General features: G+C 40.9%; 1 pseudogene; it reads left to right on the plus strand.

Annotated features, from left to right (window-relative positions):
- LOC102817214 overlaps positions 1–2,277 on the plus strand; it is a 7,301-nt pseudogene extending 5,024 nt beyond the window's left edge.
- Positions 2,278–13,362: the final 11,085 nt, after the last annotated feature.

Raw genomic sequence — 13,362 nt, forward strand, 5'->3', positions numbered from 1 at the left:
GACTGATCAAGAAGGGAAAGTAAAGTATTATAGTGAAATGAGCAAAGACTTGGAGTTAGAGTGCTAAAAGGGCTTTGAGTTGCAATACTGAAGGATTCTATGAGTAAAATATTGACCAACACAGGAAGGATCAAGAGACGATTGAAGGAATATACAGTCATTGTTTCAAAATTCTTCAAAAAGAATTGGTCTACATTTGATCATTTCAGGGGCCTGCCTAGAAAAGCTCCTGAGAGAACGTTTCTGTTCTGACTGCACAGAAGTGGCTCCAAATCCATTTTCAAATACACTCTGCTTCTAACTTTAGTAGTTCAGCTATCAAGGGTGCATGAGGTACTCAAGAAAATTGGCATTTGAACAATTATACTTAAGCACAAGCTCTGCCTGGATAGAGTCGTTCATAGGCCAAAAAGCCTTCAGATTTTAAACTCTCCAACAGGCTGTAGCAGTGAGAATGTTGTGGTTCATACCAGTAAATCTGTGACCAATTAGAGTCTTGAATAAGATGTGAAAGGACAGAATGTAGGATGCATATGATTCTGGGTGGTGCAAGGGGTGGACTGTGGTGGAAGCTGCTGACGCTCTGCCCAGATCCCTTCAGATCCCCTTTACCAATTCATTGTACCCAACCCTCAGTTCACACCTCCAACCTCCTTCTTAGAACCAACTACCCTTGGGTTATAGAAGCTACTTCACCCAGCCTTACCCTAAAACCAGAAGTGCTAGGGGTTGATTTCTCTGCCCCAACAAAGAGCTGTAGCCAATGACTGGTAGGTGGTGGTGGCTGTTGTTAGGTGCCATCATGTCGGGACCTACTCATAGTGACCCTGAACACAACATATCTAAACACTGCCTAGTCCTGGGCCAACCTCACAATTGTTGCCACACTTGAGTGCACTGATGCTGCCATTTTGCCAATCCATCTCGTTGGAGGTCTTCCTTTTTTTCTATGACCCTCCACCTTACCTTACAGAGACATAAAAACCCACTCCCTTGCCTGAAGGAGGACTGATAAACTCATTCCGAATACATATACCAAAATTATCTTTGGATCAAGCTGAGGCTGGAACACCACCTTAAGTTGATCCCTTGTTTGACTTTTTCTCCTTCCTTCATTCCCTTACTTGTTTCCCCTGGAAACACTTCCTTAATAAATAATTGGCACACAAAGCCTTGGCAACCCAAGACAATTCCCTACTGGAATATAAACTGTGGCTAAGAACTGTTTAGCATGGTTAGCAATTAAAAAGAAAGAAAAGAAATGCCCCCCAAGGTATCTAGCACATTGTGGCACACCTAAGAGGAGCCAATACAGTCTTGGTAAACCCTTAAATTCAGATTCTTTAATGAATCTGAAGATCCTAAGTGGTAATTCTAGTCGTACCTTACAGATTGGCACATCTGTAAATCATCAATGATCTATCAGTATAAACCACATGGTCCAGATTTTTTGGACAATCCTGACTTCACGTTTTCAGTCTCCTTATTAAACCATGTTTTCCAGACAGTGTAACTCAAGATGTGTGGGTGTAAATGTGTTTGGATGGTGAAAAGGGTCGTGCTGGCAAAGACAACCGGGGAGAGGAAAGTTGAGTTATGAAAGAGGAGGAACCTTGAAGTTAAGCAAGACCGGACCTCAAATCCTGGCTACACCCTGACCAGCTGTGTGACCCTGACAACAGTTTATTCTTGTGGAAATGAAAATACTAGCTCCTAGTACAGAGTGCTCAAGAAATAGTTCTTTCTGGCGCTAGTGGGAACGGTGGGCCAGAATCCTCAGTGGACGTTGCAGTGCTTTATAGAGCCAATGAGGGCAAGGACAATGCCAAAGTGTTTCTGTCCTTTAAATTTGCTGAGCACTGTTTTCCTCCCTGGGCACAGGACACAATACTTATAAGCCAAGGGGAAGGCAAACGTCACGTTGGTAGGGAAGGAACGACCTTTAGGTCCTGAGACCCTTGACCACCACGTGGCTTCCCTACCGAACCTCTCCCTACCCTCCCCCACCCGCGCCCCAGCTGGACAGAAGTAGGTGAAGGGTGGAAGCCTGGAGACTTAGCCGCGGAAGCGGACGCCCGCCGCCCGTCTCCTAGCAACGCCCGCTCCGCCCCGCCCCGCGTGGCGCGCCGGCGCCGGGAAGCTGGGGGCGGACCGCCGTTACCATGGCAACGCGCCCGCCGCACCCGACGCTGGCGGCGCCTGAGGGAAGTGCAGGCTCGGGGCCCCGCGTGGGCGGTTTGCCGCGTCCCAGCCTTGTTCCGCTCTGGGGCTGCCTGAGCCGAGCTCAGGTCGGCTCCCTCATGGGAGCGCAGTCCCCTCTAAACACTGGACAGCCTCTAAGGCCCGTTGGCCCTAATTCTCCCTAACTCCCCCTAACTCGACTGGGCCAAGCTAAAGGCTTGGAGATTTTCCAGTTTGTCTGGTGGAGACGGAGTTGGTCGTGGGGTCGAGTTGAGGCTGAGTGAGTTTTCTTGGCTTTGGAATGTTTTCACGTTTTTCTTTTCACCTCAGTAAGATCACTCACACGTATTACACACACACACACACACCGCGGACCCCTCCAAGCAAGCGAAGTGTACACACACACCTGCGGCCTATCATCCCGCCCCGTCACGTGTTTTCACCTACAGAATCTTTAATTTTGGAAAGAGTATTCAGAAAACTGAGCGGCTTCCAAATTCTGCTTTTTAAAAACACTTGGAAGTAAGTACACTCTTTCTCAAAAGTCATTTTGAACTGAAAAATCCCATGTCTGCAAGGCAGTTGTCTTTGGGGAACTCAGTTGTAAGGCGCTCTGGTAGCGTAGTGGTTATGATTTGGGCTGCTAACCTCAAGGTCAGTGGTACAAAACTACCCAGACCTTCCGCGGGAGAAAGACGAGGCTTTCTACTCTTGTAAAGATGTACAGCCTCAGAAACCTTATGTAGGGTCGCTGTGAGTGAGAACTGACCCCACTGCACACCACCACCACACACCTCTGGCTAGTACAGTGACTGCTTTGGCAAAGGCCCCACACTCCCTTTCGCGTCTTTTTAACATTACGTTAGTTATTGGCTCAGTCCTGTGCTGGTGAGTTTAATCAAGTTAACAAGTGCTCTTTGATGGAACCAAGAAAAGCTTGTTATCTAAGGTGAAGCCAACATTAGGTACCTGGAGACACCTTCTCTCTAGATGGATTCGCATCCGGTTTTCAGATGCCATCTTCTGCATATATTTCTTTCAATCGGCTGCAACTGGAAAATTTAAATCAAAATCCTATTTCTTATATTCATTTTTATGATAAACGTGCTGGTAAATGTGTCTAGGGTGAGATCATGAATTTTCTTGATCAACAAGGAAATGCGCAGCAATCACTGAATTGAGTACCTCGCTGATTGAGCAAAGTACTTGAACCTCCACAGTATATTTCACCAGCATATTCACAACTAACCTTTTTTTCCCACTCCAAAGGATCATCCACTTGGAACTTTTTTATTCACTTTGCTAGAGTATTTATTTAATCTACTTGAAAACCATATTCACACGCTTTTTTTTTTTTTTTTTGGTACAAAAACAATTGTGATTGGACAAGTATTTTAAATACAGGAACATGTATTTTAAATATATATTTCTTAATCCTAAATCCTCCCCCAGTAACAAAACCCTCCCCCAGTAACAAAACAGCCTTTTAATTTATATGGTGGAAAGAATACGCCAAATTCTGATAGATAGTCACATTTAGTAATCTTGGTGATGCGGGGAGAGCCTATAAATGATGAGCGTAGTGGTTACGAATTGGGCTGCGAACCTTTAAGGTTAGCAGTTCGAAATTACCAGCTGTTCCGCGGGAGAAAGATGAGGCTTTCTGCGGAAACCCTGTGCAGGGTCGCTATGAATTGGAACCGACTCCACCACTTAATGACTTTTTTATGCATAAGACAAATCACTAAGTTGATGTACTTCCGATTTGGTAGTTTATTACAATAACAGGAATAATAGCCGTTTTATAAAAACAGTGCAACTGTGGAGTGGGATTCAACTCAGAGAACCTTGCCTTGTCATGTATCGTCTTCAAATCTTTGGTACGATCTTGGGACCATGATTGTGGCCATTGTGGATTGTGAGTGCCTTCTAATTTAAGGGTCTTTTTTCCATCACTATACTGCCAGAATCTTCTGTTGTGATCTATGAGTAGGGTTTTCATTGGCTAAGTTTTTTAAGTACATCACCAGACCCATCTTCCGAGTCTTAATCTGGAAGCTCTTCTGAAACCTGTCCATCATGGGTGACCCTGCTGTTCTTCGAAATACTAGTGGCATAACTTCTAGCATCAGCAATATGCAAGCCACCACAGTAGGAGAAACTGGCAGACAGACAGACAGACGGAAAACAATGTTAATACTTACAAACCTTAATTTTTATTTGGGACTACTTATAGTCTCTCTGAGTGTCTGCGGATTGTACTAAAGTTCTTTTCACAGAAGTTACTCATCAGTATAGCCCAGAACAGGTGATTGTGGGTGTTGGTAAGGATTCTCCTCACTATACTGAACCTGACCAGATCAGCTGTTTAGCTGGTTGGTTGGTCTCCTAGAGCTTTAGTTATGGATGTTAGACCAACCTTCACTCCTTACACTTTATTGACCACTTTGTAAAGTTAAATTGACACCTGAGCAGCCCATTAGATTTACTGCAATGTGCCCTATGTTAATAAGGAAGAGAGTCCTGGTGTGGCGCTTCAGGATAATGCACTGGATTGCAAAGTCGTTTGAACTGTGAGGTTGGTGGTGCAAGCTCACCAGCCGCTCCTCAGAAACCCTATACAGGGTCGCTGTGGATCGGAACCGACATGACGGCACTTAACAACAACACATTAATAAGGAGGAGTCCTGGCGTGGCACTATGGGGTAATATGCTGGAATGCAAGGTCAGCCATTCTATCTCACCAGTTCTTTCTAGGAAACCCTATACAGGGTTACATTGGGTCAGAACGGACTCAACAGCACTTAACAACAACAACAACACATTGATAAGGAGCCCTAGCAGTGTAGTGGATTGTGAGCTGGGCTGCTAACCTCAGGTCAGCAGTTTGAATCTACCAGTTGCTCAACAGGAGAAAGACGAGGCTTTCTGCTCCTGTAAAGATTTACAGCCTCAGAAACCCTATGCAGGGTCGCTATGAGTCAGAAAGGGCTCTGTGGTACACAGTCGCCACCATATTAATACTATTGGAATACTGAGACCCACATTTAGATTTTACATATAATTTCCTAATCTGGAAATGATCAGCACACATAATGTTCCAGTTAGTTTCCAGTTTCTAGGCTGACCTTATAATTTATGATTATTGTTTTCTCAAGAACCTAATATTGATCCAATATAAACTCCATTCTGCATGCTCACCCTTTCCAATTTGGATAAATTGTCAGTGACCTTAAGCTATAAGCATCTTACTGTTCTTACTACTTACCAACCTCTTACCTAATCCTGCATTCAACTTGAGTTGCCCTTTATCCACATCGATCCCACTGTAATCTCTTACAGGCTTATCATACATAATATGGACTCTTTACTAAGCCTTTCCATTTTTTTACATTCCTCTACTTTTGTTCATTTATCTCTAATTTTCCCTCTCTAAATTTTCGTATATCCCAGTTTGATTTCTTATACAATGAAATAAACCAAAACGCCCATCTTGTTATCACAGAAATGATTGTTATCACAAGACGTGAAATGTTCTTGGTTAGTTCTTGGTATTGTATGCTTAGCTCTCCTGATGTCATTAAAAGATATATGCTTCTTTAGCTAAAAGACAACATTCTAAAATATTTTCACATCAAGCTCCAGAGCCACCTAAAAATTTCAAATCATTCATTTGAATTAGAGGAAGCAGGAGTTCATAATGCAGAGACAAGTCCTGGCTCTAGCACTTCCTAGCTGTGTGACTTCAATCACGTCATTACGTCTCCCTAGCCCTGAGGTCCCACACGTCTGCCAGTTGGTCATACTATGATGGCTTAGGGTTGTTGTGGTTCTGGAAGGTATGCTACTGATACTTCATGTGTCAGCAGGGTCACTTATGGTGGACAGGTTTCAACAAAACCTCCAAACTAAGAACAGACTAGGTAGAAGGAATAGGTGATCTACTTCTGTGGGATTGGTGGTAGTGGTGTGCCATAGAGTTGGTTCCGATTCACAGCGACCCTGCATAGGTTTCCGAGGCTGTAAATCTTTGCAGGAGCGGAAAGCCTCATCTTTAACTGCCGACCTTGAGTGTAGCAGTCTGACTCAAAACCACTGCGATACCAGAGCTCACTTTTTAAGGATTGTTGTTGTTGTTAGGTGCCATCGAGTTGGTACCGACCCATAGCGACCTTATGCACAATAGAACGAAACACTGCCCGATCCTGGGCTAACCTCACTATTGTTGCCACGCTTGAGTCCATTGATGCTGCCACTTGGCCAATCCATCTCATTGGGGGTCTTCCTCTTTTTCTTTGACCCTCCACCTTACCAAACATGTTGTCCTTCTCCAGCTACTGGTCCCTCCTGACAATATGTCCGAAGTATGAGAGACAGAGTTTGGCCATTTTGGCCTCCAAGGAGCACTCTGGCTACACTTCTTCCAAAACAGATTTATTGGTTCTTTTGGAAGTCCATGGCACTTTGAATATTTTCTTCTAACACCATAACTCAAAGGCATCAATTCTTTCAGGATTAGCTCCTGAAAATTTTGAGTGGCAGTGAAACAGTGTCTGTATAGTGTCCGAAGATGATCCCCTCAGCTGGATGGCACTCAAAATACTACAAAGAGTTGCCTCCTCAAAGTAGAGTCCACTTGGATGACGTGGATGGAGCAAAGCTTTGGGACTTTCATTGACTGGTGGGGCACAACTGAAAATGAGAAGAAACAGCTGCAAGTATCCATTAATAATTAGAATGCAGAATGTATAAAATATGAATCTAGGAGAGAAGTCAGAATGAAATGGAATGCATAAAGATTGATATTTAGGTATTAGTGAGCTGAAATGGACAGGTGTTGGCCAACTTGAATCACATAATCATATGGCTTACTATAGGGATTGGGGAATGTCTGGCTCCAGGCCGTATAAGGCCAGTGAAATAATTTGGTCTGGCCCTGTCAAAGCAACCGCAGTTCCAGCCATCACATAAGGGGTGAGTTAATTAAGTTGATAATTTTGTATGGCCTCCAAATGATGCTATACATTTTGGCAGAAAAAGATCCCCCCCCCCCCCCGGTTTATAATGTCAGGAATGATAAATTCAGGAGGAATGGTGATACTTTCATCATCAAAAACAGCATTTTAAGATCTCTTTTGAAATACAGTGCTGTCTGTGAAAATACCTAGATGACTACAAGAAAGACCAATTAATACAACTGTTGTTCAAATTCATCCACCACCCACCAAAGCAATGATGAAGAATCTGAAGAATTCAACTAACTTCCTGATGGAATACAAATTGAAATTTTTCAACAAATTGATGCAGCCCTGGAGGCACTCACTCATCTATACCGAGAAATTTGGAAGACCTGGCCAACTGATTGGAAGAGATCCATATATGTGCCTGTTCCAAAGAGAGGTGATCCAACACAATGTGAAAATGAAAGGAAAATATAATACCACATGCAAATAAAATTTTGCAGAAGATAATTTAAAAATGGCTGCAACAGTACATTGACAGGAAATTGTCAGAAGTTTGGAGATGAATTCTGATTCAGACGAGGACTTCAATTGAGGAATATCATTGCTGACATCAGATAGATCTTGGCTGAAACCAGAGAATACCAGAAAGATGTTTACCTGTGCTTTCATGACTATACAAAAGCTTTTGACTATGTGGATTATGACAAGCTATGGATAACATTGAAAAGAATGAGTATTCCAGAACATTTAATTGTGCTCACGAGGAACCTGTACATAGACCACGAAGTAGTCATTTGTATAAAATAAGGAGACACTGAATGGTTTAAAAGCAGGAAAGGTGTGTGCCAGGGTTGAGTTCTTTTACCATATTTATTCAGTCTGTATGCTGAGCAAATAATCTGACAAAATGGATTATATGAAGAACAATGTGGCATCAGGATTGGAGGAAGACATATAGATAACTTGCGATATGAAGATGTTATAACCTTGTTTCCTGAAAGAAAAGAGGAATTAAAACTTACTGATGAAGATCAAAGACTATAACCTGCAATATTGGTTGTATCTCAATGTGAAAAAATAAATAAAAATCCTTACAACTGGACCAATAAATAACATCAAAATAAATGGAGAAAAGTTTGAAGTTGTCAAAGACTTCATTTTGCTTGGATCCATTATCAACACTCGTGGATACAGCAATCAAGAAGTCAACTGACATATTGCATTAGGAAAATCTTCAAAGTGCTCAAGACCAAAGATATCAGTTTGAGGTCTAAGGTAAGCCTCACCCAAATCCATATTATGTTCAACAGCCTCATATCCATGTGAAAATTGGACAGTGAATAAGGAAGACCATAGAAGAATTGATGCATTTGAATTGTGGTGTTGGAGAAGAATATTAAAAGTGCCATGGACTGCTAAAAGAACAAACAGATATGTGTTGAAGTAAGTACAGCTAGAATGCTCCTTAGAAGCCAGGATGGGGAGATTACATCTCTCATACTTTGGACATGTTATCAGGAGGGACCAGTCACTGGAGAAGCACATCGTACTTGGTAAAGTGGAGGGTCAGTGAAAAAGAGGAAGACCCCTAATGAGATGGATCGGCACAGTGGCAACAATAATGGGCTCAAGTGTAACAATCATTGTGAGGAGGATGCAGGACTGGGCAGTGTTTCATTCTGTTGTGCATAGGGTCACTGAGGGTCAGAATCGACTTGATGGCACCTAACAACAACTAGCTTCTTCAGTCTGAAATTGATCAAATTTACAATCAAGATGCTTTCATAATTACTGGTGATTGGAATGCTTAAAGTTGCAAACAAAGAGGAGGGATTAGTATTTGGAAAATATGACCTTTATGATAGAATTGATGCTGGAGATCACATGATAGAATTTTGCAAGTCCAGTGACTTCTTCCTTGCTAATGCAACGACATAAACGGCAACTATACATGGGGACCACTTTAGATGTAACACACAGGAATCAAATTGACTACAGAGGAAGAGATGATGGGGAAGCTCAATATCACCAGTCAATACAAGGCCAGGGGCCAACTGTGGAACAGACCATCAGTTGCTCTATTGCAAGTTCAGACGGAAGCTGATGAATATTGAGCTAAGTCCACGAAAGCTAAAGTGTACCTGAATTTCGAGACCATCTCAAGAACAGATTTAACACACTGAACGCTAGTGACCAAAGACCAGAATAGTTGTGGTATGACATCAAGAACATCATAGAAGAAAAAAGCAAAAGGTCATAAAAAAAAGAGGAAAGAAAGAAAAGACCAAAGTGGATGTCAGACGAGACTCTGAAACTTGTTTTGAATATAGAGTGGCTAAAGCAGCTGGAGTGGCACTATAGGATAAGCACTTGATCATAAGGTCCCTTTGAACTACAAGGTCAGTGTTTCAAACACATCAGCTGCTCCTTGGAAACCCTATACGAGGTCGCTATGAGTCTGAACATACTCGACAGCCCTTAACAACACCAAAGCAACTGGAAGTAATAATGAAGTAAAAGAGCAGAAGTGAAGTTCCAAAGAACATCTTGAGAAGACCTGGATTTAGAAAACCAAAGGGGAATACCATACTCAGCATTTCTCAAGCAGAAAAACTGAAGAAAAAAGTCAAGCCTCAACTTGCAATATTGAAGAATTCTATGGAGTCCTGGTGTGGTACTGTAGGATAAGCACTGGACTGCTAACCGCAAGGTCAGTGGTTCAAACCCCAGCCACTCCTCGGAAACCTTATGAGTCAGAACCAACTTGACAACACTTAGCAACAACCTTAACATCTATGCCAAGAAATTTGGGGGGCAGCTAGTGGGCCAACTGACTGGAAGAAATTAACAATCATGCTCATTCCAAAGAAAACCAATCAAACAGAATGTGGACATTAATAAACAATATCATTGATACCACAAGCAAGTAAAATTTTGTAGAAGATATCCAAAAATGATTGCAGCAGTTTATCCAAAGGGGAATGCCAGAAATTCAAGCCAGATTCAAAATAGGACTTGGAATGAGAATGACCATTGTTAATGTCAACTGGATCTTGGATGAAAACAGAAAATATCTAAAAGATGTTTACTGATATTTTATTGACTATGCAAAGGCAATTGACTGTGTAGGTGATAACAAATTATGGATAATATCGCAAAGAATGAGAAGTCCAGAACACTTAATTGTGCTCATGCGAATCCTAAACATCTACCAAGAGGCTGTCATTCAAAGAGAACAAGGAATATTGCATGGTTAAAAATCAGGAAAGGTATGCCTCAGGGTACTGTACTTAACTCAATCTTTATATGGAGCAAATAATCCAAACTGCTGTATTATATGATACATGAAGAAGACAACATCAGGGTTGGAAAAAGACTCATTAGCAACCTTTGATATGTAGATGGAACAACCTTGTTTGCGGAAAGAGAAGAGGACCTGAAGCACTTCCTGATGAAGATCAGAGACTATAGCTTTCATTACAGATTACAACTCAATGTAGAAAACAACAATCCTTACAATTGGACCAATAAAGAACGTCATGATAAATTAAGAAAAGATTGAAGTTGTCAAGGATTTCATTTTACTAGGATCCACAATCAGTGTTCATGGAAGCAGCAGTCAAGAAATCAAAGAATGTATTACATTGGGCAAGTCTGCTATAAAGGATCTCTTTAAAGTGTTAAAAAGCAAAGGAAGATCAGAGAAGCAGTGACACATTTGAATTATGGTGTTGGCTATGAATATTGGAAGTACCATGGACTGTCAGAAGAACAAACAGATCTAACTTGGAAAAAGCACAGCCAGAGTATGCCTTAGATACAAGGATGGTGAGACCTCGTGGTGTGTACTTTGGACATGTTATCAGGAGTAACCAATCCATGGGAAAGGACACCATGTGGTAAAATAGAGAATCAGTGAAGAAGAGGAGGCCCCTCAGTGAGAAGGATTGATGAAGTGTTGCAAGAGTGGGCTCAAACACAACTGTGAGGCTGGTCCTGCACTAGGAAGTGTTTGGTTCTGTTGTACAGAGGTTTGCTGAGTCTGGCCCAATGTGATGACACCAAACCAAAAGAGCAACAAAATCTCTGGTTTATCAATTGTGTTACAAAGGAATCTTGCTCCCATTTGTTAATTTGTTAACTTTTGCTGAAAGGGATTTAGCTTCTCAGTTAAACTGCTCAGTCTTTGTTATTCTAATAAAATTTATGATTGATTTAGAGTTGTGAATTTTAAATGAAAATCTTTCCACGTTTAAGTAAAATATTGGGACATTTAAGAGAACTTAAGACTCAATAAACTTGGAAGTTCATTTAATTCAATTTACAAGAACAATACAAACACTTGGGAAGGTTTTTGTTTGTTAAGATAGGCACCTGATGTTAGGTGGCCATTGAGTCAGTTTGGACTCATAGTAACACTATGCACTGCCCAGTCCTGTACTTTCCTCACAACTGTTGTTATGTTTGAGTCCATTGTTGCTGCCACCGTATCAGGCCATCTTGTTGGAGTCTTCCTCTTATTCACTGACCCTCCACTTTGTCAAGCATGATACCTTTCTCCAGGGACTGGTTCCTCCTGACCACATACTCACAGTATGAGAGAGGAAGTCTCACCAGCCTTGCTTCTAAAGGAGTTTTCTGGCTGTACTTTATCCAAAACAGATTTTGTTCTTGTTGGCAATCCATGTACTGCCTGACCTAAGCTAAGTTATTTTTATTCACTTACTATTTATGTGGAAGGAAGATCAGAGAAGAATAGATGCTTTGAACTATGGTATTGGCTAGGAATATTGAATTACATTATGGTTTTCCAGAAGAAGAAATCAGTCTCTTCTTTGCAAGGAGAAAGATACCATCTCCACCGAACCTACATCAGGAGGCCTAGTGGCTCACTAGTTAGTGCGTGTGGCTATTATGTGAAAGGGTGGCAGTGAGAACCCACCAGGTACTCCACAGGCAGCCCACTTCCATAAACATTAACAGCCTTAGAAACCCAATGGGGACAGTTCTGTTTTGTCATGTAGGCTTGTCATGACTCAAAATTGATTAGACTGCAGTGGGATAGGTTTTGGGGCAACTACATCATAGGTTTGTTGTGACACTCACATGAGACAGCACATTAAAGGTACACAGACCCCAGAAAGTATCTTTCAAGAGTAGAATATTATTATTATAATGACCAAAATATAAATACATGCACACAAATGGCTGGTCCACAAAGTACAACACAACTTTTGAATAATTTCCGACCGTACCTATCATTTGAATAATTTTAATCCTGTTTGTAACTAATCTATGATCGTCTGCTGATCAGAATTTGAATTTATAATACACAGAATTCTGTCTCTCTAACATAAAAAAAAAAAAAATTCAGGTAAGCATTTTATAATTTCAACAGATTCCACATGGATTCCTTCCCCAAAACCCCAGTTTAAAAAAAAATTTAACCAATGTTTTTATACCATAGTTTGTTATATAATTTTAGAGCTAGAAAGAAATATTAGAAAATCTTCAGTTTACAAATGAAGACTCTGAGGATTTGATGTACATTGTTAGGAGCATACTTAAAACTGTATCATGTTATAAATTAAATCATAAAACAGTAACATTAGAGTCTGTATTTGTAGGACTTATTTGGTGTGTATGTTCAGAACATTCCATAGTAATACAACTAGAATGAGTAGACAACTGATTTATAGCTAAGAATCCATATTACTGTCCTTTCAAAGTCTATTTGAGTCAATGATGTAGAATCATATATATGTGTAGGAAAAATGATCATTCATTCCTTTTGGTTCTTTAGTTTTACTTGTTTGTACTGAAATTCCTCTGTAGATTTTCTTAGTATGTATCGATAGAAGAAAATAGCAAACAAATCAATTCTCAACATTTTCTTTCAGTCTTTGTCAGCAAAGGGTTTATCTGCTTCGTTAACTACTTTTAATTTAGTCTAATCAGTTTCTTGTTAAGAAGTATCACTGAGGAAGGTTGTCTAAGGTAGCTGCTTTTCCACTGCACTGAAAAACCTTAAATAGAAGTTCAGTGTGAAAAACCCAATATGCTGAGATTAATTTACAACCGTAAAATATAATTTCCTTCCAGATTTGAAGAAACCTGGAAGGTTGAGAAATGGCTCATTAAATGCAAATATTTGTTCTTATTGTTGTTGTTGTGAAGTGCCTTCGAGTTGGTTTGGACCCATAGCGACCCTGTATAG

The sequence above is a fragment of the Chrysochloris asiatica genome, unplaced genomic scaffold, assembly GCF_000296735.1.
Source record: "Chrysochloris asiatica unplaced genomic scaffold, ChrAsi1.0 scaffold00025, whole genome shotgun sequence".
NCBI classification, from domain to species: domain Eukaryota; kingdom Metazoa; phylum Chordata; class Mammalia; order Afrosoricida; family Chrysochloridae; genus Chrysochloris; species Chrysochloris asiatica.